Source organism: Notamacropus eugenii, chromosome X (assembly GCF_028372415.1).
Source record: "Notamacropus eugenii isolate mMacEug1 chromosome X, mMacEug1.pri_v2, whole genome shotgun sequence".
NCBI lineage: Eukaryota > Metazoa > Chordata > Mammalia > Diprotodontia > Macropodidae > Notamacropus > Notamacropus eugenii.
In genome coordinates, this window is record NC_092879.1 from 84963171 (window position 1) to 84990665 (window position 27495).

The 27495-nt window shown below is 40.1% G+C and overlaps 1 long non-coding RNA gene across 1 annotated transcript in view; it reads right to left on the reverse strand.

Moving 5' to 3' along the window:
* Positions 1-27495, reverse strand: part of LOC140515548 (uncharacterized) — a 79118-nt gene that overhangs the window by 21446 nt on the left and 30177 nt on the right. The gene's annotated exons all lie outside the window — the stretch shown is intronic.

Sequence of the window (27495 nt, forward strand, 5' to 3'; positions counted from 1 at the left end):
AAGTATTAGAAACGAATATTGAGAATTATTATTGCATATAACAGGGAAATAAGAAACACAGGTAATGGGGTATAGAAATTCATCTTGCCCTACAAGAAAAGAGAGAAGATAGGGATAAGGGAAGGGTGGGGTGTGATAAAAGGGAGGGTACATTGACAGAAGGGTCAATCAGAATGCAAGGAATTAGGGAGTGGGGGGAGGGGAAAGATGGGGAGAAAAACTGGACGTGTTACAAAGTGATGTAAAAGCAATTAGTTCTAAAACAATTGACTGAATTAATTACAGATACTAAATCAGAGACATCTTTTGTTTGGGGAAATGAATTTTAGTCTAAATCTCCTAGAGGCAGGTAACCTCGGGTAAAATTTGGCATTGATGGAAAAGTTAAGGTTTTAATGGTAAATTTGACTTTATTATTGTTATTTAATCAGGAACTAGAACATGTATAGAAAGGCATGTAAGCCGCTTAAGACTTGCCTCAAAAGATGTTCCTTAGCCAAAGTGAAATTATAGTCAGATCTGAAACCTAGTTATTGGAACTTTCTATTTTAAGATGTTATGGGACTATTAAGTGACTGTTCTTCTGAGTCTAACTCCAGGTATGGATAGCAACAAAGGCGGTCTGAGCCTCCAATCCATGAGGCCAGTAAGTCTGTGAGATGCTGGTATGAACTGAAAAAGGTGATCTCATGGGAAGGGTGGGAGAGCGGCTGTTCAGCCTGGGCTGAGGTAGGAGTCTCCTGACTCAATTTCCCCACTGACACCTGGCAAACTCTAAGCCTCACTGAATGCAAGTTGACAATCTACTCCTGCCTGGAATTGACATGAAGTTGGGGAGATATTGTTTCCCTGCGATGTCCCTACTCTTAGTGGCAATTTCCTGTAGTCAAAAGGTTTATAAGCTTAATACCAGATCTATTAAATTAGAGATTGTTGGTAGGGGAACATCCGAGGTTAAGTCTAAAATTAAGCTATTAGGCTTAGGACTTTAGACCAACAACAATATGTTAGGGTCCTTTAATTCTTAGTAATAGTGTGGAGATAATTAGGTCAAGGGCTTGTGAAGTTAGCACACATAGTTATTATTTGTGTCTCAGTTGGATAATGTTAAAAAAAACATTTGTTTGTGGTCTATATTGTAAATGCTTTAAAAGAAATATCACCTGACAAAAGGTTGGAATTGTTTTATGTGATATGAACTGTGTTAAAAATGAAAAATTAAAAAAAAAAGAAAAAGAGAGCATAGGGAGCTCCAAGAAGACATATGATCTTTATTCCATGGAAGATGGCCTTCCCCGAATGTCTGAGGGCCCTCTCTAATTTTAGTGACTATACATCCGGAATTTCGAGAAGACTCAATCAATCCACAAGCATTTCTTCAGTGGCCACTTTGTGCCAGACATTAATGCCAGCTTGTACAGATACAAAGCAAAAGCAAAAGCAGCCCCTGTTCTCAGTGAGTCGGCATTCCAATTTCCACTAGGGGGACATAACAGGTACGTATGAGATGCCTTCAGAACAGGAGAAGGTAGCGTTAGAGGGGAAGCTTTCTTGTAGAGGACAGCATTTGAGAAGAGCATTGAGGAGGGAGGAGATTTGAGGCATGGGGGCAGCCAGGGCAGAGGCCTGCAGATGGGGCATCATGGAAAAGGAACTGGAAGAAGGCCAACTCAACTGAACTGCAGAGTACAGGAGGCTGAATAAAGTGTAATGATACTGGAAATATAGGGGTGAGGAGCACAGGTTATGATGGGCTTTAAAAGCTGAACACTATCACTGGGGTAGTTCTATGGGTTGAGCCATAGTGCATGGTCTTGGGTGTAAAGCACAAGCAAGGATTAAGCATGGTCAGCGATAGCCACCTGCTAGGGAAGACCTTCTGATCTCTTCTGTATTCTTCCATACATACCTCTGGTAGAAGTTCTGGAAAGATTCCTGGCACGTCTAAAAGTCTAACTTAAGAAGCATATCTTTGGAGCCATGACTCATGATTTGCACTCCCAAAGTAAGTTCCACAGACTGTGCCAAAGATAGGTGGTAAGAAACATACTCTGAGTTGTTGCAGGACCAGGAGAGGTTAGAGTGGAGCACCCCTAAACGTGCTATCTGGTAGCATCATCTTCTAACTAATGAAGCCCGTGGGTCCTACTCTGCAGAAGAATTAAGAGTACCATCACTATTCTCTAAATGGGATGCCTTCAGGAAAAAGCCAGGCTACCTCACCCTAGGAACAAGGCCAATTTCTCACCCTATGCAACCCCTCAAACATGCTTTTCAAACACTTAAATGACACCTCAGAGATTTGTGACTATCCCCCATAGGCATAGAATGCAACTCCTCTACACCTATCCATCTTGTGTAAATCTTTGTTGGTGGCGTTCCCAAAGTACGGCCCCCAACAGCCAGAGGCCTTCCTCACTTTTATCTAGCATCAGTCTGATTATTCACCTGCCATCCCTTACTCTAACCATGTTACTGGTCAATCTTTTCGATGGTCATATGTACAGTTCCATGATGACATCCTTGACTCCAATTTTTCTTTAGAGTCCCTCAATGGTTGCATGTTCTATGTTGTAGCCCATCTACTCTGCCACATGCTCCTCCACAATTGCTCCTCGGCCTAGATTCTGCCCTGTATCTCCTCTGTCATAGTGGGGGACACCCGTTGACCCACCTTCATCTTCCTGCTTTATACTTCACCTGTTCAGAAAGTCACTGAACAAGGATATTGTTGTTACATCTTTAAGGAATCCGTAATGAACCTGACATATGTATGGGAGACAAGATGATATAAAAGAGCCTTTGTTCTACAGAATTAAATGCTTGATTGTTCAATAAACACAATGGCAACTTAGATTCTCCACATCTTTCAGTTAATTTTGAGATGGGAATGATCTGGTCCATTGTACTATCTACACATCTACCTCCAAAATAACCTGGTGGAAGGGGACAAATGCAACCTCTTGTATTGTTTGCTTATTTTAACACACTAGTTTGAGTGATTTTTCCCCTGTCTCTGAATTGTCTGACATTCTACAGAGACATCCTATGACTGAGCATGCTATGTCTTTTAATGTGAACATAAGAGAATTCATCAAAATGTCTGGGGTATCAGGAACCTAAAGCACAAGTGGAATAGCAAGGATGAAAAGAGATTTGCAGCATCCTGCCTTGTTCTTTAGCAGTCTTAACCCTCAGTTTGCAGTATCTCACCTATTGAGATGTCCTGTTCTAAACACTCTGTCTTGTCAGATGACATGTCCTGGGACACATGGCAGCCACATGTCATTTTTCAATAATAATACTTCCCAAATGAAAATCCAACAGTGGTCCAAGGGACCAGATAAGGAATCACATCTACTTTCTCTTAATCAGCTGCTGCCCACTGTGTCACTTGTTTATCTTTGTTACAAAGACTGGCTCAGCGGATAGACAGTGGGGAGCAGTTACACCAGACTCCAGAAATAATTGTGATGTTAAAACAAAAGGCGTGAACAAAACTTATGGTAATGATATCAGTATTTGCCACAGGCCCACAGGCTTTCAGGAAGGGTGGGGGAAATCAGAGCAGTGTCTGGCAATATTTCATAAAGAACTTTTATTCTGGCAGACATTTCATCTCCTTTATCACATTTTTAGGAAGTTCTCATCTAATTCCTTTTTGTGATGCTTGGAAATCAAATGCCACCGACAGAGATTGGAGACTAATGATGGTCACAAAGAAGCCAAGCCCACATGCTCCTTAGGGCTCTCCAGTAAGCCAGGCCCAGTCATGGCACGAGATGAGTGTTTGGATTGGCCACGTGTGCTACCAAGCAGAACTCTGTCTGGTTTTTCACATCTAAATGAGGCATGTGGCACACCTCCCATTTCGTTCCATTGCTCTCCAGGTCAAGATTTTGCATAAACACTATGAAATTAAAAGGTCAGAGACGCAAAGAAGTAGAATAGAATCAGAGAATTTCTCAAGCTAGACGGAATCTGAAGAAATCGTCTAGTTTCATAACAATAACGCCGTCCCTTGTAAAATATTCCATTTTTTCAAAGTGCATTCATATCTATAATATCTCATTTTCTCCTCTCAATAACACTGTGAGCAAAGCAGGTATTATTACCTTAAAGAAGAAAAACATGCTGTCCTAGGATGTTCCATAACTTGGCAAGATCACACAAATCGTCAGTGGCAGAGTGGCAAAGAGAACACAGGTCTTGACTCAGGGCCCATTCTCTTTCCTCTAGAGCAGTGATCTCCAAGCCATCAGCCTGACAGCATCTGAACCCCTGCACCTATACAGTGGGAAGGAGGTCAGGGGCCTGGAACCTACTTCTCCTGAGAAGGAGAATAGCTTGTTCAGAAGAAGACAGTCTCAAGTTGCCTCTAGATAACTTGCCTAGTGAAGGAGTCTAGCTGCTGGGCAATTTATCACTAGCATTTATTTAGAGCTTTGAGGTTTGCAAAGAACTTTATGATAATCTTGTAAGATGAGCATGGGAGGAAAACATAAAAGACAGTGGAGGCAGGGTGCTACAGTGGAGAGTAGGAAGCCTGGCGCTACCACTTCTTGTCTGCCTTTGGAACACACTTTCCACTTCTGGGGCTGTTTTCTCATTCATTAACATGTTAATAGTGGCTAGAGAGATGACTTTGAGTTCCAGGAGGCCCAGGTTCAAGTCCTACTTTAGAAATAGCCTGGGTAAGTGGCCCTGAGCTCTAGGCATCTCCCTAAGACTGGAAACTAGAGAGAAGTTGACCATGTGTACTAAGAGGGGAAGGTCTTTTTCATACACTGATAAAAATCACAAGATCCCTCAACTAAACAAAGAAATAAATCTATCACTCAGTCAGGACCCTGGGCTATCGTCACTTCACCTCTTCAGTTTTTTTCATCTCTAAAAAAGGGAAGAGAAAAAAAGGGGGGGGGGGAAGAGCACATGCTTCACAGGCTGTTGGGAGGAGGCAGTGAGGTCAGGTATATAGATTCTTCTGCCATATAAATGTCAACCATCATTATTAGTAACAGGAAGAGCTCTAACTGGATGATCTTTTAAGTTTGTTTCCAGCATGAAACCTATGATCTTAGGTACAAATGGGTAGGAAGGGTTGAGCGTGGAATGTGTCTCATTTCGCACTCTAATTTTAGTACTTTTAATCCATGTACCTGTAATTTTCTGAAGGCCTTTGACTTCTAATTCTATGTTTTCACCTGAATGAACCTACAGTTTTGATCTGAGGTAAAAAAAAGAATCTGCTTCTTATCTAGGTTTATGCTGCTGGCTAAAAGGTCAAAAGGTAATCTCAAGTCTCCTAGGTTCTTTTGGATTTTAAAAATTTGATTACTTTAATAATCACGTTGCAACCAAGCCACTGACTGTTGCCCTCTCTCTCCTTATATTCATAATCAAATTTGTTGAGTTTTTGTTAATCCCTGTCCTTTCTCAGACACAGGTATACACAGATCACTGATTTTGTTAGCAAATGGTTGATCACAGTCTACATAATGGAGAAGCCTGATGCCCAGGAAAGATGTGACTTGCTGAGGCTCCCAGAGCTAGGAAGCATTAGGCAAGAATCGAAACTCAATCTTTCTGACTCCCAGGCCACTACTCTAACCTCTTGGTCAGGTTACCTCCCTCCTCTGCCTGATGAATGTTTTAGTTCAGGAGGGTTTTACTTCGGTTCAGTCTGAGGGAAGAATTTTAGTTTCCCCTTCTAGGTTTACTCACCCTTGACTCATCAGAAACAATTTCTACCTTGTATTTGCATGCAAGTCTCCTTCAAAGTATGAGAAATTGGTTGCTAATTAGAGAAGACTGGCAGTGGGGGTACTTTAGGAACCTGGCTTTTGAAAAGGGATGAGCTGGCATTTGCGAACGTGAAGGTTTGAAAAGGGAGCACTAGAATGGCTTGGGGAGCATTGTACGGAGTTAATGGAGTCCTTGGGCAATTTCTTTCATCTAAGCAGACTTACAGCTTCCAGTAGCCTTTGAAACATTCATACTAGAATTACATCCCGAAGACAGTGAGCTGGAGACTCAGAGATACCATGCAATTAACTGTTCATCATTTCACCGATGTCAATGAAGCTCACACTTACTCAATGCAGTTTTATTAAATGTCCCACATAAATAGTGAAGCCCCTCAGGCACCTTCAGACATGGTGCTGGAAGGAGGGATAAGCAGTTAAAGAAGGAAATGCACACTGATGAATCATCAGCAGAGAAGGGTGAATTGGAGCTCAGAAAGAGGCTGAGTTTTCAGGGCAAAGGATGAGAGAGGGACAAGTATAGAGGCTGAAGGACTGGGCCTAGGCCCGTGGCAGTTTGAAAACAGGAAGATGAAAAGGGATCAACATACAAGGAACAGAAAGAAAGTGCAGGTAAAGTAGAAGAGGACAGTGTTATGGAAACCAGTGGAGGAGAGTTCAAGTCTGGGAATGATCAGTAGAGGACAGGGATGATATGGAATGAATCAAGTTCAATGGATTAGAGAGAAGGGCTTCTGATATACAAGTGGAAACTAGAATTCACTAAGTTAAGGACAGCAGTAGGTTAAGTTCTGCCTGTGTGACCATCAGCAAATAAATCAACAAAACTCTTAGTGTCGCAGGAAACTCTTTACATCTAGAAATTATAGGAGATTGCAAATACTCATTGGCTGACGAAGTTGATTAATTCATTCAACATTCATTGAGTGTCAAAGACAGAGAAAGAGAGCATTCATTAATGCAGAGGGAGCTAGGTGCTAAAATGGCTAGCGTATTGTAGTAAAGAAGACTTTGAACCTGCCTCAGATATGCACCAGCTGTGTCACCTTAGGCAAGTCACTGAATCTCTCTGTCTCATTTTTCACATCTTTAAAATGAGAACAATAAAAACACCTACCCCATAGAGTTGTTGTGAAGATCAAATGAGACAACACATGTAAACCACCTGGGAAATCTTAAAGCACCACATCAATGGTAATATTGGTATTACATATGGTTAGTATAAGCTAGACACTAAGCTGATTGTTGAGGTTTCAAATACAAGCAAGCAGGACAAGCTCTGCTCTCAAACAGCCTGTGTTTTAATGAAGAAAGACAACTAAAAAGGGAAAGGAGAACAACTAAAGGAGGAAGACAAAGCTAAAGGGAAGCTAGAAAGGGAAGAGAAAGGTTGCTTTGGGCTAGGCACTGCGCTTGGTCCTAGAGATACAAAGACAGAAATCATCCCTACCCTCAAAGAGCTTCCTTTCTATGAGACAGCCCCCATCCACTGATGACATCTCCCATCTGGATACCCATCCATGGGCAGAGACTTCCTTTTGTGTCTTTGAATCTCTAGGTGGAGTAGGTGCTTAATAGGTGCTTGGTGGTGATCAAGGACATGGAATCTACAGCTGGAAAGTTCTCATCTAGAGAGTTGCCATCTGTGAAAGGAAGTAAAGAGACAGGAAGGGAAATGAAAGGGGACCAAAGGATCAAATAAAGGAGCCTAAGATATCAGGACCACCAGAGACCAAGAAAGCTAGAAGTGACCCCGAATGGGAGCTTCACCAAGATGCTCTTGTAGTCATTTTACTGATAGTAGAAGAGTTACTACCGGAAAAGGAGATCCCAATCCACTCTGTAAGAACAAGCCCAGTTTTTGGTGGATGATTCCAGCTCCTTCAGCTCTATTCTAGGGGCACTAGTACTTAGGTCATAAATGGAGAATGGCAGAGTGTTCTCCACACAGGAGAATCTCAGTTCTGTTAGAGGCAAGATAAACTCTGCACTGGCCAAGGACTCCAGAGACAAGGCCAGGATTACACCATGATGGAGGCCTACCTCGTTTTCTGACATCTCCAGGATGGCACACAGTCTGTCCACAGGCCATTCCTCATTTAGCTATTGCCTAAAACCAATCACTTTATGGCTGACAGAGGGGCAACTCAGTGATTCAGTTGATTGAACACTGAAATCAGGAAGACCTGAGTTCAATAATTTGGTCTGTGCCTCACACAATGCCTAGTACACAGTAGGTTCTTCATCCATCCATCCATCCATCCTTCCTACCTTCCTTCCTTCCTTCCTTCCTTCCTTCCTTCCTTCCTTCCTTCCTTCCTTCCTTCCTTCCTTCCTTGCTTCCTTCCTTCTTTCCTTTCTTCCTTCCTTCCCATATATTAGCTCATTTGCTCTGCCTCTGACAGCGACAACTCCAGGTTTCATGTGTATTTTTGGTTGGCCCACCTTAGGGGTCAAGAACCATCTATGTTGAAGCAGGTGAAATGTTATTACTTTGGATATGTCCTACATATCTGGCCTTTTTATGGTACAAGAACCAGGTGGAACACTGCTCACTCCATTGTTTTCCATGTCAAACTGATCATTACTGTGGTTCTGAGGAGGGTTGACCTTTGACCCTGAAGGGCCTGGTTTACATTTACATCACCTGGCTGGAGTACTGATCCAATCAGTGATACCACCAGGGGTAGATTCATCAGCATTCATTTCAAGACTCCCACTAGGTTTTCACAGCAGCCTAGGGGCCCCTGAAGGCACACCTTCCTGGATGCCATTCCCCAATTTTACTGTTTCCAGCTCTGACTCCACCATCACATCATGGGTAATGAGTTAGACATCGATGGTGATGTCAGTGTGGTTGTTATTACTATACTTTCATTGCACTCCCTTGAAAAGTCTGAGAAGTAATCAGCAATCCTTGCTGAACTCACTTTGGTTCTGTTCTGTATGTGGGTGCCAAGTGCTGAGAAGGCATGGCTAGTGAACTGCATCCATACCACCGAATGCCCAAGGAAGGGGCACAAGAGGCAAGGTGTGGATGCCCCAGAATGAGCCTGACAGCCAAACTCCCCTGCAAGAACATGAAAGGAGGAGCAGCCACCAGCGCCACTAAACAGACTGAGCAGTGGGCTCAAGGGCTTGGAATTCTAATCAAAGTTCTAACTGAAGGAACATGGAGGGAATTAGAGATCAAAGCCCCTGAGTCCAGGCTGCTAAGGAAAAACTATTTCAGTGTCTGTTGCAAATATATTTTTCCCTCATTAAGGATGGTAAGTCACTCTTGTTGAAATCACTCTTCCAAAATGGAATGAGCTCTTCCAAAGGCTCATTCATTCACAAGGTAGGGGCAGCTAGGTGGTGCAATGGATAGAGCACCAGTGCAGGAGTCAGGAGGACCTGAGTTCAAATCTCACCTCAGACACTTGACACTCACTAGCTGTGTGACCTTGGGCAAGTCACTTAACCCCAATTGCCTCATCCTGGGTCATCTCCAGTCATCCTGATGAATATCTGGTCACTGGATTCAGATGGCTCTGGAGGAGAAGTGAGGCTGGTAACCTGCACAGCCCTCCCTCACTCAAAAAAAAAAAAAAAACCAAAGTCAAGTGCAAGTCATGTCAACATTTTTGATGGCATGGTCTTCTTCGGCAGTGAAGGACAAATACACACACATTCACAAGGTCTAAATTGAAAAAAAAACTCTATTTCCCCAAATTCTAAGGTGTTTTCTGTAGTTTAGCTACCACAAGCACATCTGGCAATTTGATGTTAATGCAATTAACAGAACCCTAACTGGGCTGGGGCAGCCAGGAGTTTGACCTAGATAGTGACATAGTGGGGGTGCACTTCTTTTTCTTAAATGTCCAGAGGTAATAATCTTCTGCCAATCTGTACCCTCATGATGGCTAGGCATAGAGAAAAGTCGGCACAGGGAGAAGTGAGGGAGAAGAACTGCCAGCCAGAAGAGTCAGGGTAGAAAATGGGCTGTCCCCTTCCTGGGATGACTATACCCTCATTCTCAAACACACACACACACACACACACACACACACACACACAGCTGGCTAAGAGTCATAGTCACAAGTGTAGACAACTAAACAACCTATGAATTAGAATATCCGTGAGGTAGAAGGAACTATTTAGTTCAACTCTACATTTGACTTTTTCTAGTCCTACCCCAACTTTCATTATATTTAATTTTTTTAAAGTTATTTTCGGGCTTTTGTTTTTATATCATGATCATTTCTGCGTATGCTTCCTAGCAGCCACTGTTACTGTCAGAATCTTCCCTTGTATAAAGAAAAACAGGCAAGCAAAACCAATCGACACAGCGACCATGCTCACAGCACAGGGAGCGTTCTATGACCACTGCCAGCAGGCATCTCCCTACCCCGCTTCCAGAACCATGTCTAGCCAATACATTCACACAGCATTTGGGTCTGTTTTAGTGGGTGTTTCCCCTGATTTATATTATTATGGTCATTCTGTAGATTTTCTGGGTTCTACTTTGCTTCCCATCAACTCATACAAATCTACCCACGTTTAATGGAGTTAGCATGTTTTACAATTTTGTGAAAGTACTGGAATGGAGTCAGAGAACCTGAGTTCATATTCTGACTCTGCCACACATATTCCTTTCAACCTTGGGAAAATTATTCAACTGCCCTGGCTTCCATTTCGTCTGTTAAAACAAGGAAGTTATCCTAGACAGACGTCAAAGGTTCCTTCCACTTACAAAGCTATGCTCATGTGAGCTTATGTCCCTTCCAGATATAAACCTGTGGTCCGAGCATCCTACGACTTCCAAATGGCAAACAGAGATGGAATGAGTTTTCATTGGTGAAGCTATTTTAAAGCTACTTACTTCTGTTTCAGTTATTAATCACTGAAAAAAATTCTAAGAAAGAGAATCTAAAGATGATCCTCAATATTAAAAACAAAGAAGCATTGACAAGCTTCATTTGCTCTAATACAACACTGGCAGATGGACCACTGTTTCTATACAGAGCACATTTGACTGCTTTTTTAAAGGCTAAAAACTTGAAATATTTCTTTTTAAAAAGCAAAAGCACACGCCAAAAGGTGGACAAACACACTTGACATTTTTCATCTCATGTATTTAAATGTTATTTCCTTTCACTCAGTTTCATTGGCTCTTCCTGTTGTGTATGTTGTGCAACAAGAGATAACATGTAGTGGTACAATCTAATGCTGGAGTTCCAGTTCAGCCCTGGGGTTTGCCTGTCATTAACTTGTCAGTGCCATAATGAGCTGTGCCTTACCCAACAGTCTTGACAACACTACAACCCAGAATTCAATTGTCCCATTTATAAATTCCCATCTCTCTTCATCTTGTTCAAACCTGAGATTCATGAAGAATAAGAAAGGTCTTAACAGACTGGGCATCTAGAGATTTATTCCAGATCCCTTAGTTATGAACTGCATTTTCTTAAAGAAATCACTCCTGATTTCTTCTTTGTGTTTAGCACAATTCTTTTAAAAGGTGGTAAAGAAAATATTCCCTTTACTGTCCTGGGTTACAACTGTTTAGAATGCTCTTTGTTGATTTTGGGAACTCTGCCATGCTTTCCACTGGGTATTAGTGCCAGTTCCAAGAAGGCAATAATTTCTGGAACATGGCTGTAGGATTAGATATTGAATTTGGGATTCTTTTCCATTTCCAGCGAAGGTAGACACTTCATACATCAGAGTTTTTAAGAGCAAAAATTCCTTCAGTATTTCTACAAATGCATCCTTTGCTCTCCCTCCAAGTTTATAGACAATGTCTTAACTGCTAAATGTGATGACCTTTCCTTAATCCTCAATTTTCTTGACCTGTCTGTAAATTTTGGTACTATCAACTACCTCTTCCTACTAGCCACTCTTTCCTACCTCCAATTTCATGATATCGCTCCCTCCTGGTTCTCTCCTGACCTTTCTGACTGCTCCTTCTCAGTTTCCTTTAATGGATCCATGTCTCCATTCCCTAGCCATGAGAGTTCCCTAAGAGTGTGTCCTGGGGCCCTCTTCTCCAAAACCTTTTTCTTGGTTATCCCATCAGATCCCTTTTTCTCTCCTGAGATCTTATTCTCCATCTAGATATCCTACATATCCAACTGAAAGCAAAAAAAATTCCAAAGTGAAATTCATTATCATTCTTCCCAAACCTGCCCTTCCTCAAAATTTTCCTGATTTTATATAAGGTGCCACCATCCTTCTAGTCAAAAAGGAGTACAATTTCAGAGTAATCTTCAATTATTAACTCTCCTTAGCTTCATTCCCTATATTCAATCATGTGACAAATTTGGCCAACGCTACCTTCATAATATCGATTGCATTCATTCCCTCATTTCCATGTATATGGCTACCACCCTAGTTCAGGCCATCATTACTTCTCTCCTATGTGATGCCAACGGCCTCCTAAATAAGCTACCTGATTCTACTCTTCTTCTCCACTTCGTATTCCACATAGCTTTCAATAATTTTCCTAAAATATAAGTCTAACTATGTTTTCCCCCACTCATGAATATTCAGTGACTCACTATTGTCTTTACAATAAAATGCAAACTTCTCAGCCCAGAAGTTCAAATCTTCCAGAAACTAGATCCGACCTATCTTTACAATCTCATTTCACATCGTTCCTCTTTAAGCATTCTACTTTTATGGTCAAAATGACCTGCTTGCTGTTTCCTAAACTTAATATTCCATTTCTCACCTCAGTGTCCTTACAGAGACTAGAAAGTATTTTCCCATCACCTCTGCCTTTAAGAAGCCTCTGGAGCCAATACTGGTCCTAGTTTTGAATCTGGATTCTTGTGTCTTTTCATGTTGTTTTCATTTGAATTATTGTAGTCACTGTGTGTATTCTATCAATGCTTCTTTTTTTTGTTCTGCTGCAATCCATATGAATCTTCCTATCCACCCCCTTCTTTTATGTATTAAAAAAAATGAGGCCCAGAAAGGGAAATTGGTTTGTTCACAGTCACACATGTGGTGAGTGGTAGAGCTAGAATCCAAATATCATTCTTCAGATTTCAAAATCATACCATGTCTTGTCATACTGCAACCTGCTGCTGACAGCATCGGATAGAGCAGAGAGGCAGGAATACTCATTGAAGAACAAGCAGTGCTTGTTAGAAAAGGAAACCAAAGAATTATGGAAGCACTTTTGAGAAGTTACCACATCTATACCCAAGCAGAATATACCTAAACCAGTACAAATCAATGAAGCTCAAGCAGATATTCTAAGACCTCCAAAAAAGCAGGGAAAATATAAGGCTTACATCCCATATGGACATAAGAGAAAACAATTGTCATTCATCAAGGATGGTGATCAGTAGAGAGCAGATGGGACCCATCCACTGCTTGTATAGGGCATTCACTGTCCAAAGGGTTGGCTTTGCCAGGTCTCTAATGGGAAGTTTCTTCCCTCAAACAGTCCCAGCCACATGGACATTTGAGTACCTCCTCCTTTACTTTTGATGTTTCCTCAGAAGACAAGGTTCCATTTGGAAATTTCATGCTGAAGGCAGAGACTTGGTAATTGGAAAGAATCCTGGCATGCTTCCCTTCTCTGGGCAGAGTGATGGCGGGCAGGAATGGGGAGCAAGACATATGTTGTCAGATACAGCCAATGTATACATCTGTTTGGATTACCTGCCCTTCTTTGTTACAAGGTTCCATTAGTGGTGGGAGAAGAGAACGTATTGAGAAAGGATGGAAGTGTAAAAAAAATGTTCTTGGCATTGAATTTAGGAAACATGGTTTCTAATCCCTGATCTCTCACTAATTAGCTGGAAAAATAATTAATCCTCTCTAACTCTCAATTTCATCATCTGTAAAATGAGTATGATAATACTTCTCTGAATTCATATGGTAGCATATATCCTTTGCTTTTTACAAAAATCTTTTTAGGCAATTTGTTTTATTCATATCTATTTACTACAATGTGATTTGAATACCTGATTTTTTAACATTAAAAAAGGTGTTAATTCCCCTCAAGGAGTTCACCTTATGCTTCTCAGAAGGCCAAAGGGCCTTGTGGTATCACCAAGAGTAAGCTGATGGAGTGTTGCCCTGGCAATTAGGGTTGCCATCTGCTCCACCATCTCCTGATGCCAAGATATCATGGTCTAGAGCAGTAGTGTCAAAATTCAAACAGAAACTAGGGCTACTAAACCATAATAAAGATCCATGTGAAGCACACACTGACCTAGAAAATCACATATTAACATTATCTATGTTCTATTGTACTTTTATTTATTTTGGTAAATATTTTCCATTTTAATTTGGTTGTGGCCACATTCAGGAGTATTGGCAGCTATCCATCTGATACCTCTGACCTACAGCAACAGAAAACATGGTGGGTGAGTCATGACTTCCAAACTGGTGAGAAGAAAAAAAGATATAGTATGGACTCTGGATGACCAACAGGCTTGGTCTGAGCTCAAACTATTTAGTTCTAACATTTTATGATTTTCTAAAATGAAAATTTTCAAAAGAACTGAATTCCCAGCTAAAATATTACCTATAAGAAGCTTTTCTCAAACTCTATGTTTGTGCTTTCCCTCTATTGCGTATCTCCAATGTATGTGTGCATGCTACGCACACACACACACACACATACACACACACACACATCTTGTTTGTACAAGTTGCTGGCAGGTTGTTTGTTTCATTAGCTTCTTGAGTCCAGGACCACCTTGTCCCTTTCGTTTTATCACTAATTCTTAGCATAATACCTTGCACGTAACAGGTGCTTAATGGACACTTGCTGAATGATAAGAACAAAAGATGGCAACATTGTTCTCTTGCCCATATATTCTCCACTAGAAACCCAGCTGCCTTCCCTAGTGGCTTTAGGTTCCCTCTGTCACCATCTTGTGCTTTTCAGCTGACAACATATTCCCCAGGCTCAAGGACCATACCACTTGAGGTGCCAGCAGGAACCTGCTAGTTGATTTTTCAACAAGGCAGTCAGCACCTTGACCAGTGTGAGTACCCTAGTCTACAGCAATCCTTCCATTCGAATCCAAACAGGATGGATCAAATGGCCTCTGAGGTCCCTTCCAGCTCTGACGTGCTGGGAATCAGGGTCTAGGGAAGAGGCAAAGAACTTGAGCTGACAAATTTCATTCATTTGGCGCTAGTGGAAAATTTGCATCAAAAACCCAAATGGTTTTGTCATTTCTACAAGATTAACTTTACCAAGAAAGGAGACAAAAAGAACTGATGACCCAAGGAAACTTGAACCCGTCAGCATGAGTTAGAAACATGGTGCTGGGTGCTCATGTGAAAAAGAACTCACGCAGAATATGAAGGAGCCAAAGCACTAATGAAAAGTTGTATTTCTCTCCTCGCAGTGGAATCGTCTAGACTGCACCTGCTCAAAAGTGCACATTTCCCACGTACATACTAAGTCTTACATGTAAAGACAGCTTCCTATTATCATCCGGACCAGAAAAGGAAGAGAGCATCGCCAAAGGTCAGCACAGCTGCATCAAGAACAGGTCATGCCAGTCTAATCTCATTTCCAAACAGTACTCGGGAATGGCCATTTGGAAAGCAGTCTCCCTTGGAATGATTTGGTGATGTATGCTTGGTTCTGGGCTATTTACCATTTCTATAAATTACTTAGATAAAGCCATGGATATCATGCTTTTTAATTTAGCAGTTAGCACAATGCTGGTAGGAAGGGTTTACACATTGGGTTACGGAACCAGGATCCAGAAAAGCCTTTAAGAGGCTAGAGCTTTCAGGTAAATCTAATCATTTCACTGCTCTAAGACTTTGTACTTATTTTCTGTTCAATTTCATCTGATTGGAGGATGTGTGTCATGGTGGTGGGAGAACCAGCCAATAAACCAAGAAGTCATGGGTTGAAGTCTTGATTCTGACACACCCTGGCTGTGTGACCCTGGGAAAATCCCTTAGCCTTTCAGTGCTCTAGGGAACTCTCTAAAAATATAAGTTGTAGAGAAAGTACTGACCTGCACTGGGAAAGGGAGCTTCTTTACCTAAAAATGCCAACAAAATCACAAGTCCCGTCCCGATATGCTTTAAATATCACAATCTAGTGTCACACTGTCACTTTGAATTTAAAATGATGAGAAAACAAAGCATGATCTGAACACAGCCATGTTCTGCTAACATTGCCACATCCTGTTTTGTACTGATGAGAAAGTGTTTGCAATTTCAAGAATTTGGAGCTGGATAACCTAGGTTTCATCCCATTTGGCCTGGGAGCTTACCCCCTTAATCATCCCTTTTCCTCCTAATCTTGATCTTCTCTTTATTCCCTGGCCCAATCCTTGTTGATGATAAATAAGTCCAGACCCACCATATCCTTAAGAAACAAGATGAGAAAAAACTCTGCCCTGCTATCACCTCAAGCAATCATCCAATGACTCTCCTCCCTTTTAGAGATAAAGTGAGAAAAAACTATATATGTTTTTGCCTCTACTGCCTTATCTCTGAATTACTACCAAGCCCTTTGCAATCTGCTTTCTGTCTACCTCACTTTACTGGCTCCAGAGTCACCAGTGATCTCTTTATTGCAAAATCCAAAGGACTTTTCTCAATTCTCATCCTTCTTGACCTCTCTGTAGCATTGAACAGTTGACTATGCTCTCTTCTTGGATAATGTCTTTCTCTGGGGCACACTTGATACTGTTCTGTTGTGTATCTCTTTCTACCTGATCATTCTTTCCTGATTTTCTTTGCAAGATCAACAGTCATGCCCTACCCCCTCCCCAACCCATGTATCAAACCTTAACTCTACTCCAGGGCTCTGGACTAGGCACTCTTCCCTTTTCTTCTTGCACAGTTTCTTAATGATCTCAACAGATCTCATAACTCAGTAATAATATCCAAGCCAGTGACTGCAGTCCCACATTTCGAAAAGTGTGCTTGACATTTCTTCTCCCCACCAGCCCCATCCATAAAAAGTTATAAATAGTATTTCATTTCTCAAGTTCAAGCACAGGTTATTAATGATAGTAACATTCAGAACAAGAGGCAAACTATAAGATCCAAGATGGATCCTTAAGGGAGAGGAGGATGGAAGAAAGGAGTACCCTGGTTCTATAAGAAATAGACAGACTAGAGCCTCTCATCTGCATCTGCTCTAGATGGTATCAATCCTGATTTCTAAGCCTTGGTCCAGGGCACATAATAAGAGGAAGTCAGGGAACTTAGGTGAAGTTATAGGGGGTACAGCTGTAGAAAAACATCCAAGGAAGGCCAAAGTTACAAATCCAACCAAAGTGGGGGGCTGGGATTCTCCTTGGATCAGCAGCACTGCTTCCTTTTATGGAATTCAAGCAGAGAAGTTTGATAAGTTTCATTGCACATAGTTCAGCTCTTAAGGGACATTCTTGTCTTGTAGTTACAGTCTTTCTACTAAAGAATTCTTTCATCGTTTCTCTAACTTCCTGTACTTTGCTTAGAGTTTCTTTGAATGTGCATTCATTCAACCTGTAGGCTGCCAGGTCAAGAGCTGCTACTGATCTCTCAATTAAAGTGATTTGAGGCAGATAAGGCCAAAGCACTGCATATTAGTCCTTTAGGCTTCTCCTTATATCTGCTGCAATATCTGTCATTTCTAGCCAGTTTGTTCATATTTTCCAGAAGTTTATAGTCTTCACTGGGGGCTGTCAGCTCACTGGTCAGGTACATGACCATTCTGGAGACCACATCCTGGCACAGCCTTGTGATGTCTACCTTTATGGGCTCTGTGGCCTCTTCAGCCATCTTTACCACCACATCATCTATGTCAATGAAGAGAGGAAGGAGAAAAGTAGAGGAAGGGAGTCAGCAGGGAGGGGGAAAAGAGAAGGGAAGCAAAGAGAAGGGTGAAGAGTCTGCAAAGGCGATAAGGGAAGGGACCCTGCTTGACATTTCAACCTCTGTATCCCATATTCAGCTCAAATTCCAAAAGTCTAGAACAGAGCGTACTATCATCCTGTCTAAATCTATCCTTCCCCTTACTTTTCTTCATTCTGTCAAGGGCATCACTAGTCTTTCTGTCATGCAGGTTCGCAGACTAGGACTATCCTTAGTCTTTCACAATTTGCCTCATCTCCTTCATATCTAATTGGTTGTTAAATTTTGTTGATTCTTTTTCTTAAATGATAACATTTGCCTCACCCATACCACAACCACTCTAGCTCAGGCCCCCATTACCTCTTGTCTAACAATTGCAATAATTTCATAACTGGTCGCCCTGCATATGATCTCTCCTCTTTTAAGCCATGTTCCACACAGCTGTTACATTCATGCTTCCAAAGCACAAGTGCAACTGTGCCACTCTTCTTTTCAAGAAGCTTAAATGCCTCCCTGTCACTTCCAAGATAAAATACAACCACCTCTGTTTGGCAACGAAGGCCCTTCGCAATCTGACTCTAGCCTATCCTTCCAGGCTGATTACACATTCTGTCTCTTCCTGTACTCTTTCCTCCAGCCTAACTTAAACCTATTTTCTTTTTACCATATAAGATGTTCCATACCCTTTTTCTATTCCTTCTGACACACTGGCTCCCATGTCTGGAATGCCTTTCCTATTTAAGTCCACCTTCTGGAATTTCTAGCTTCCTTCAAGACTCATTTCAAGGGTCTCCTCCTTTGCAACACTTTTCTTGCCTCACTCCACACACCTGTTGGTAGCATCCCCTCCAAAAAGTTTTGGATTCATTTAACATATCTATCTCTTAGTATTTAAATTACGTATATGAATATACCATATCCTTTCTCGGTATTAAAGCTCCTTAAGGGCAGAGACCATTTTGTTTTTGCACTTACAGCTCTAAGCACAGAACCTGGCACCTACCAGGGACTTAGTCAATGGTTCTTGATTAGCTTATTTATAGATTGGGACGACCATGGGAAGAGTATCCGTCTGGATCACAAAGGGTAATTTGTGCAATGCAGGCCAGCCCTCCAAAGTATCTCCTCAGGAAGCACAAATATAAAGACATATTTCCCTTCTTCCTCCCATAAGTACACTGTCTTTGCTTAGAGAAATACCAAAGCCTTCTCTCCACATGATTCCAGCAGCCCCAGCTCCTAAGCATGAACTAGAGAACTGAAATAGCCATGGACAAAAAGAAAATTTGAATATACTAACATGGCTGGAATTTGCAAAGCCTTCAAAATAATAATTACATTGCTTAGTCAGAAAATCATAAAGCCTGGTGAACTTTCAAACATTTCCCAATATATCCTGGCAGAATTATGTACCCTTATGTAAGGGTAAAAGCTCTTTATAACAAACTCTTTAGACTATCTTAATTATTTTCTTGTAATGGAATTTTGGCGAAAATAACTACATTGTTAGAATCTATATTTCAGTTTTCAGGTACCAGAAATGATGAAACAAGAACTGGTGCCCTGTCTAGAATGCACAGGTGAAAGGAAGTATTTTGAACCCTGCAGAGAAAGTAGGAGTATTGAGTTTAGCAAGCATAAAGACTGATCTCCTTGCTCATCTCTCTTCAACGTCTGTGATCTCAAGATCTGGCTCCAATGTATACTTTGAGGTTTTAGGCAAGATGAGTTGAGGTAGGAAGGGTAAAAGTTACTCGGTATTAAGGGAATCATAGGATAAAGTCAGCTTATGTTCAACCTTCTTCCTAGAGGTATAATGGAATTATTTCATTGGCAACAAAAACAGGTGGAGGCAAAGGCAGTGAGTAGCAAAGGAAGAAAGAGGATAGGGGAGGGCATACAGCACCATCTGCAGGGAACTGTCCAACACCGGATATAACTGCACCATCACCACCCTGCCTCTGTTCTCCCCCACTGGTCTGTGACCTTGCTCCATTACCACCTCCTATGCTCTGCCTTTCCCCTCAATTACTTTGGTGCACAGGGCTAGCAGGCTTTGAGATGCTAGAGGAAGGTAACAGCAATGACTACTCTGGCACAGTCTCTCTTTCTGCCCCCCCCATCACCCTTATAGTTAGAACACACTCCAATTCCTTTCCTGTTATATCTATGGGATTAACAGTTACAGGGAGATAGTTCCACATCCAAAGACCAGAGAAAACCCTGCTTGCTAGATAGAGAGCTTTGCAATCAGCCTGACAACACATGGTTTCCATTGGCCATCTGCCAGAACTATGGAATTAACTTTACTCCCCAGAACGCTGTCGTAATAATATTAATTTTAATGAGAGTTTGCTGGTATTATCCGGTTAGTTAAGATAAATGCTCATATTGATCTTAATTTTCTAATCCATCTGTGGAGACTGAGTCTCAAAGTGAGTGTTAATTGGTGGCTTTGTCTACTTGTTCAGAACGACTGAAATAGCTGTTACTTGAAAATCAACTCCGAGGCTGCTAGCCCTTTGGAGGTTCAGCCCTTGTGGCCAGATGCTATTAATATTCTTTCCAGGGACTACATTCCATTTCATGATATTCAACACATGTAATCTACTAAACAGCCAGAAACAATATTTCATGAAGGTGAGTCATAAAGTTACTTTGAGATTTTGAGGAACCAAAAAACAAAATCTCCATTGCTGCTGCTTGCTTCATTCCAATTTCAACATTAAATGAAAAACAAGGTTTGTTTTGAGTTTAATACCTTGTGGGCTTTTTTCTTTTACAGCTTAAACCATTTCTTTTTTTCTTTCCTTTCGTTAAAAACATTATACCTACCTTTGGAGACATGACTGATCACAGATTAGCAAAGCACAGTCTGACTTTTGATGTCAGTTTCCTAAGGAACTAATTTTCTTTCTTTTTCTTTGTCCAGAGTGAATAAGAAAAATTTTAAAAACTAAATCCAAAAGGCATAGTAAGACTGTTTCTCTCTTTTATTGTTGTTTTTATTCCTATCAACTGAGACTTAATTATGAGGCTTGCTCATCTGTTACTTTCCTATTCTTTCCACCTCAACCTTCCAAATGTCCTATGGTAGTCTAATGTCTCACTAGTGGTTTTCTTTATAAGGGGAAGTTAGTAGAGGGTCAGAGTGAGCAGGAGTGGTCCCATGTTAGAGCACTTAATGAATTGACAAATTAAAGCCCTCCATCCTATGAGTCACTATAGATTAAAAGGATATGCTATTTACTTATCATCAGCTAGCACCCTCCTCACCCTTTACCCCAAAACCAGGGGTAACTGCTTAATGTTAGATTAAAATGGAACCAAAGGCTCATAGATATCATAGCACGTTAGAAGTGGAAGGAATTTTAGATGTCATCTACTTTATTTCCTCATATATCTGTTCATTCATTCATTGAATAACTATTAAATAAATGCCAACTATGGTTATGGTCCTCTGCAAAGTCTTCCTCCAATATTTCACTGTGGCATGGAAGTGATCCTGGGATCTAGAAGTCTATGTCAGTGTAGAACAAGTCTTGGTGGGTCATATAATGCTGGAAAAGTATGGGGTACAGCCCCAACAAAAAACTAGGTCTGTTTTCCTGAGAGCCAGTCTAGCTAAGTATGGAGAGACTCAGGACCTGTAGGCTGGCCTCTTGATGATGAATTCACTGGACATGGCAGCCTATGAAACCAAGAATAATGTGCAGTGGATCTCTACCCTATGTAGCCCCTTCAATGTAGCAAAATGGCAGGCAGTAAGGAGGTCAGGAGGTAATAAGAATCATGCAGTTGTTAGACTAGCAGTACATTTTTTGACAGATAGGTCTTTTCAGGACAATTGACTTATGTTAATAAAGCACTATACAACCATTCATCTCATCCAATGGAAAGAAGAAATAGTTAATCTGAACTAGAACCTATTAAAATTTATACAGAGAACTCATCCACAGGTTGAATTGTTACCCAAAGGGAACCATCTGTTCTCAGACTTTCAAACTCATGTAATCCTTAGATTCTCAGTAATTCCCAGACTCATGTCAATTCAAGACAGGGGTACCCAAAGTGTGCCTTGCAGTCAACACCTAAACCAATCAAAGTGACAGAAGGTGACTTGTAGGCCACAGTTTTACCATTGAGGAAGGCTATTGAAACAACATGATCCAGATGTTCAACCAAATTTAAGCTTATTCTCCTCAGAAACCCTCAAATTTGATCTGATGTATAATGTTTCAGCAGAATGATGACTTGATGCACAAATGTTGATTTTTTTCTTGTATTTTCAAAAAAATAAGAGCACACCTGTGAAGAAAATCTGCTTTCCAATGGCATTAGAATGACATCTGTGCAATGGAAGGATCTGAGAAATCTGAAAATTCATTTAAGTCTCCCCAACGAGTCCCACCTTGGACAACTTAATACTGAAAAGCAATGAGGGAAAAATTTGAAAGCTGGATAATGTTCTTTTAAACCTTTAGATAGATTGCAGGAATGTAAGGGACACAATGAATGCCCATAAATCATTACATTTTTTTCAAACACCATCCACATGTACTTCTGAATCAGAAACTGGCACCCAAGAGACAATGCCAACAATTTTCCAAAAGGGAAATTTAAATAGTTTGAGTAAGCCTCTGGGAAACTAAACATTAAATAATCTGTTCTCTTTTCTTTAGCTTTCTGATATAGAGTCAACTTTTCCAAGCTAAGAAAGGAGGATATGACTTTAAGTAGCTATATTCACACACTAACAAAATGTGAGAGGCAGGGAGGATCTTAGAGGTCATCTAGTCAACCACCATCTCCCTTTCTTAGAGGAGAAACTAAGGTCAAATAGATCAAGGCGAGGATGCAAGAAAGATGGAGAAGTAGGTCAGAAAATTCTAAGCTCTCCAGATTTTCCCCACAAAAGAGATAATAATAGCACCTCAGGGTGAACACAGAACAGTACAAACAAATGAGAGTAGGGGCAGAACGGTGGTCCTCCTGGGACAATCAGAGAAGATCTGAAGAAAAGTCCCATGATGAGGTTTGGTCCTTGTAAAGAGTAAACACTACTTTACCACTTAAACAACAAATGGCAAGCCTTGGGGTTAAGTTGACAGGGAGGCTGCCTCAGTGCCAGCCACAGGATCTTTTACATACTCCCTCCCCCAACAGTGAAGGGAGTTAGGCATCTGAGTCAGGGAAGATTTAGAGAAACTCTGCTGACAAGGAATACCAGACCCAGTTGACCCAGCTGTGCTGCCAAGATGTGGCTGGGGTAGGGGGGAGGAACCAGCCCACATCTGGTAAGTGCAAAAGCAGTGGGGCGGGGATGCCATTGGTTGTGGTTATTTACAGGAGGCTAGATGTCTTTGTTTTGGTTCCAGGCCAGAGGGAAGAACTGAAGGAGGATTTGAGACCAGAGGCACCATCTCCCCTACCGTAGGGTTAGAGGTGATTACAAAAACTAAGCTGATACAAATAATAAAAAAATGAACAGGCAAAGGAGAAAGAATACAACCTAGAGAATTACTATGGGAATAGAGAAGAATGGGGTTTGTCTTCAGAGGAGGAGACTAAAGCAAATAAACTCTTTTCTATCCCAAAGAGTAATATCAATGGTCACCTGCCTAAAAAGAATTCATAGAATTTTAAAAAGACTTTAAAAATCAAATGAGATGGAGGAAAAAGCAAAAAGGAAATACAAAACAGTCCAAGAAAAACAAAATTAAGAATAGAAAGTCAACTACTTAGAAGAGGAGATCTAGAAGCTTAAGGAAAAAAACAACTCCTTGAAAATCAGAATTGGTCAATAGGAAGCTAGTGAAGTTATAGGAGATCAAGAAATAATTTTAAAAATATGAAGAATTAAAAAATAAAAGAGAATGTAAAACATCTCATAAAAAAACCAACTGATCTGGAGAAGAGATCAAGAAGAGAAAATATAACAATAACCAGAATACCTGAAAGCTGTGATCAAAATAAAGAATCTTGATACAATAATATAAAAAATAATTAAAGAACATTGTCCTGAAGCATTAGAACAAGAGGGGAAAGTAGAAATAAAAAAATCCACCAATAACCACCTGAAAGAGATCCTACAAGGAAAACCCACAGGAATAGTACAGTCAAATTATAAAACCTCAGCCTCAAGGAGAAGATATTGTGAGCAACAAGAAAAAAAATAATTTAAATATGGTGGTGCCACAATAAAATATTAAATATGGTTGTGCCATACAAGACCTAGCAGCAGTGACATTAAAAGATGGCAAGTCTTTAAACACTATTTATCAAAGAGCAAACTATTTGTGTTTGTGGAAAAAAATATTATACCCAGCAAAGCTCAGCATAATCCTGATTGAAAAAAAATTGACTTTTAATGAATTGTCAGATTTTCAGGATTTTGTTTAAAATCCAAAAAACCTGAACTTAATAAATGATTTGACATATAAGAGCTAAGATAAGATACATACTGAAGACTAATTACAAAGGGCTAAAGGATAGACTGTTTACTTATTATGTATGTAAAATATATGTCAATGATTGTTATTAATAATTGAGTAGCTACTCAAGAAAGAATGGAGTAGATCTGAGTATATGATTTTAAAAAGCCAAACTCTTAGGAACAGCTAAAAAGAGTAATTATCTTTTACAATTGAGGTGTCAAAGGAAGAACTGAAACAGGAATTAGATGGGGAGGAGAGCTGGTAGTTCTAAAAACTTACTTTCATGGAGAATGGGTTAAAGAGGGAATATTACATACATATATACATATATATGTATATATGTATAAAAGTCTTCTAATTTCAGAAAGAAATAGAACATTAAGAAGATAGGGAGTGGGAAAGGACCGAGGGAGGGATCTTTAGAGATGAGGGTGATGGAGCAGGTTAAGGTGGGGGTATGGAAGAGTGTTTAGATTAATGGGAATGGGAGGATAAAGGAAGGTCCTTGGAGGTGGGGTAGGTTAAGTAATAGGAGAGTAAGGTAGCGAGTAGAAGTAAAGTAGAGGAGTCAGGAGGGATAGGAAATAAGAGATATGCACAAACATAAAATAAAGTTCAGGAGTAGAATTTGTTAGGTAAAAGGAGGGGGGGTAATCATGTCTAGGGCAAAGTTGAAGTTAAAAGAGACTTAATCAAAAGAGAAAAACAGGAAAACTATACTATGTGTCACCTGTATTCATCAACATTGTTCTAGACTTTTTAAAACAACTAGACAGTATAAGGCAAGAATATTGCTCTGGTGTAGGAAATGAAGAGTTGGTGGACTTGAAAAAATATGGAAAGATTTGTACTTATGAAGAGGTCATCCACTCTCAGAGAAACATAGGATAAATAAGTATAGTACAGTCTTACATATATGCATATGCATGTATATATCTATATATGACTGATTATCGATATCTAAGTATATGCATATATAGGTATATGTGTGTTTGAAACACTATTTATCAAAGAGCAAAATATTTGTGTTTGCAGCAAAAAATATCATACCCAGAAAAGCTCAGCATAATCCTGAGTGCTCAGAGGGAGGAGACATAAATAGACCTCAAACTTGAGAAGTAAGTGGCTATGAGTTGGTCTTTGATGTCCAGAGCCAAAGCTATATCTTTCTGTGTATATGTCTGTATATATGTATATGTATATAAATGCAGATATGTGTATGTATACACACATTATATATATATATATATATACATATATATATATGCACACACATATTTATATATAAATATATTTGGGCTTAATTGTAGCCTTCTTGGGGGGGGGCAGGGTAGGACAGGAAAAAAGAACAAAGTAAAGTGCACAGTAGAGAACATAAGAAAACTTACAAGGAAGCAAAGACAAGATGGACAGCTCTGAATTCAATAAGTAGTATTTCTTATATAGGCTTTCTTGAAATGGAAATTGATTGCTGTATATTTCAAATCCTCTCTCAGGTTCTGCTATGCACATGGTAATGTTTTTTTTTTCTTTTTTTGCTTTTCTTATTTTGTATTATTTTAGTGTTAGTATTTAAGTTTGTTTCTTTTTTCTTTTCTTATTTTGCATTTAAGTTTAAAATAAATAAATTTACGAATGAGAGAGAGAGAGAGAAAGAGAGAGAGAGAGAGAGAGAGAGAGAGAGAGAGAGAGAGAGAGAGAGAGAGATGAAGGGACTTTCCTAAGCCCTCAAAGGCAAATAGTTAGGACAGTATAGCTAATACCAAGTAACAACAAAAACATCTTTCTTATAAGCCTTCTCCTGACCTCATAGAACCCTCTCCCTTGTCAACCCATTATCTCCAATCCTATGATTGAGTTCCAGTCACAAGATGAACTAGCTAGCATCATAAGTTGTGCAGGCATACAGCTGCCCATGATTCCAGAGACTTGTTCAAGAGACACTAAGATGTCCCCTTAAAGCTGACATTAGACACAGCTGTCTTTGACTGGAAGGATATTTAAGAAACAGAGTACTGATAAGACAAAGGAATCAATAGAGTATATAGAGCAGCACTCTACACTGGGATGAGGGATAGAAGGGAAGAAGAAGACGACAAAATGAAGTTTGTAGCTCAGGCTAGGTAGTGGTCCCAACCCGAGAGGAACTCCAAACTGGGAATCTGAATACCAGTGTCCTCCTTGTACAACAAAGTAGTTACTAAGCCACACTGAAGAGCCTAGTTAGATCTAGTATCGCAAAGCACATATGAATGGCAATTCTCTATGATCCCTGCAGTCTCTACATGGGAAAAGTGGGTGCTCAGAGGAAGAAGACATAAGTAGACCTCAAACTTGAGAAGTAAGTGATGATGAGTTGGTATTTGACGTCCAGAGCCAAAGCTATATATTTTTTGAACACAGGATATTTACCAGTAGTGTTATCCTTTTCTTTTAAATTCTTTTAAATTTAAATTCTGAATTTCCAGATCCAATTTCTTTCTTTTTTTATTAATTTATTTAAATTTTGCAATTTGCTTTATTTTCCTCTTCAAGGAGAATATGTGGGTTATTCTATAACTTTCCTGTGTCTTCTGATTACATTGACGCTACTCATTTCCTCCAGGAGTATGTTGACTCTTGGGGTTGTTGGTATAAGATTTCATATTAAGAGTACTAATATGTAGATTTATATTTATAGATTATCTTAAAATGATGTCCTCCTAAGTAACTTTAGTGCCCAGGGATTCCACTGCAGAGATAAACATAAGAGAGGCTCACAGAAACATCATGGAAAACATGGCTCATGGTAAAGAAATGAAAGAGACTGAGTACACTTATGTCAATATATGATGAATACTGTTTTTCAAAAAGGAAGAAGGAAAGAAAAAAGGAAGGAAGGAATAGAGGGAGGAAGTGGGAGGTAGAGGGGAGAGAAAGAACATGAAGAGAAGGATAGAGGAAGGAAACAAGCATCTTGTTTATGGTGCTTTATTGATTTATATGTTTATTATTTATAGCATTGTGCTAAATGTTGGGGATAAAAATATAAGCAAAAAGAAAAGAAAGATTTTGCCCTCAAAGATCCTATATTCTCATGGGGGAAGAGGAAACACAAAAGGGAGTTGAAAGAGGGAATGAAGAGAAGTATGACTATGTTACACATGGGTGAAGACTGGAAGTCAGGAACAGAGTTGGGAGGGGAACAAAAGCTAGCCAGATGGAGCCCATCTACAAAATGGAGGCCCAGGAGGAACTTATCACTGAGAGAAGGAAAAATGCTTTCTGGAAGAAAAAGGATATTGATAAGGCCTGGAAATGGAGCACATGGGCATATCATTTAAAAAAAATAATAAAACTGACTATATCTCAAAATACAGGAAGCAACTAGTTACCAAAATGGCAGTAATTTCTGAAATACCTGTTCATGTTAGAGCAAAGATCAAAATCAATGCCAAAGGAGAAGGATAAAGATGAGAAGTTAGAGCATG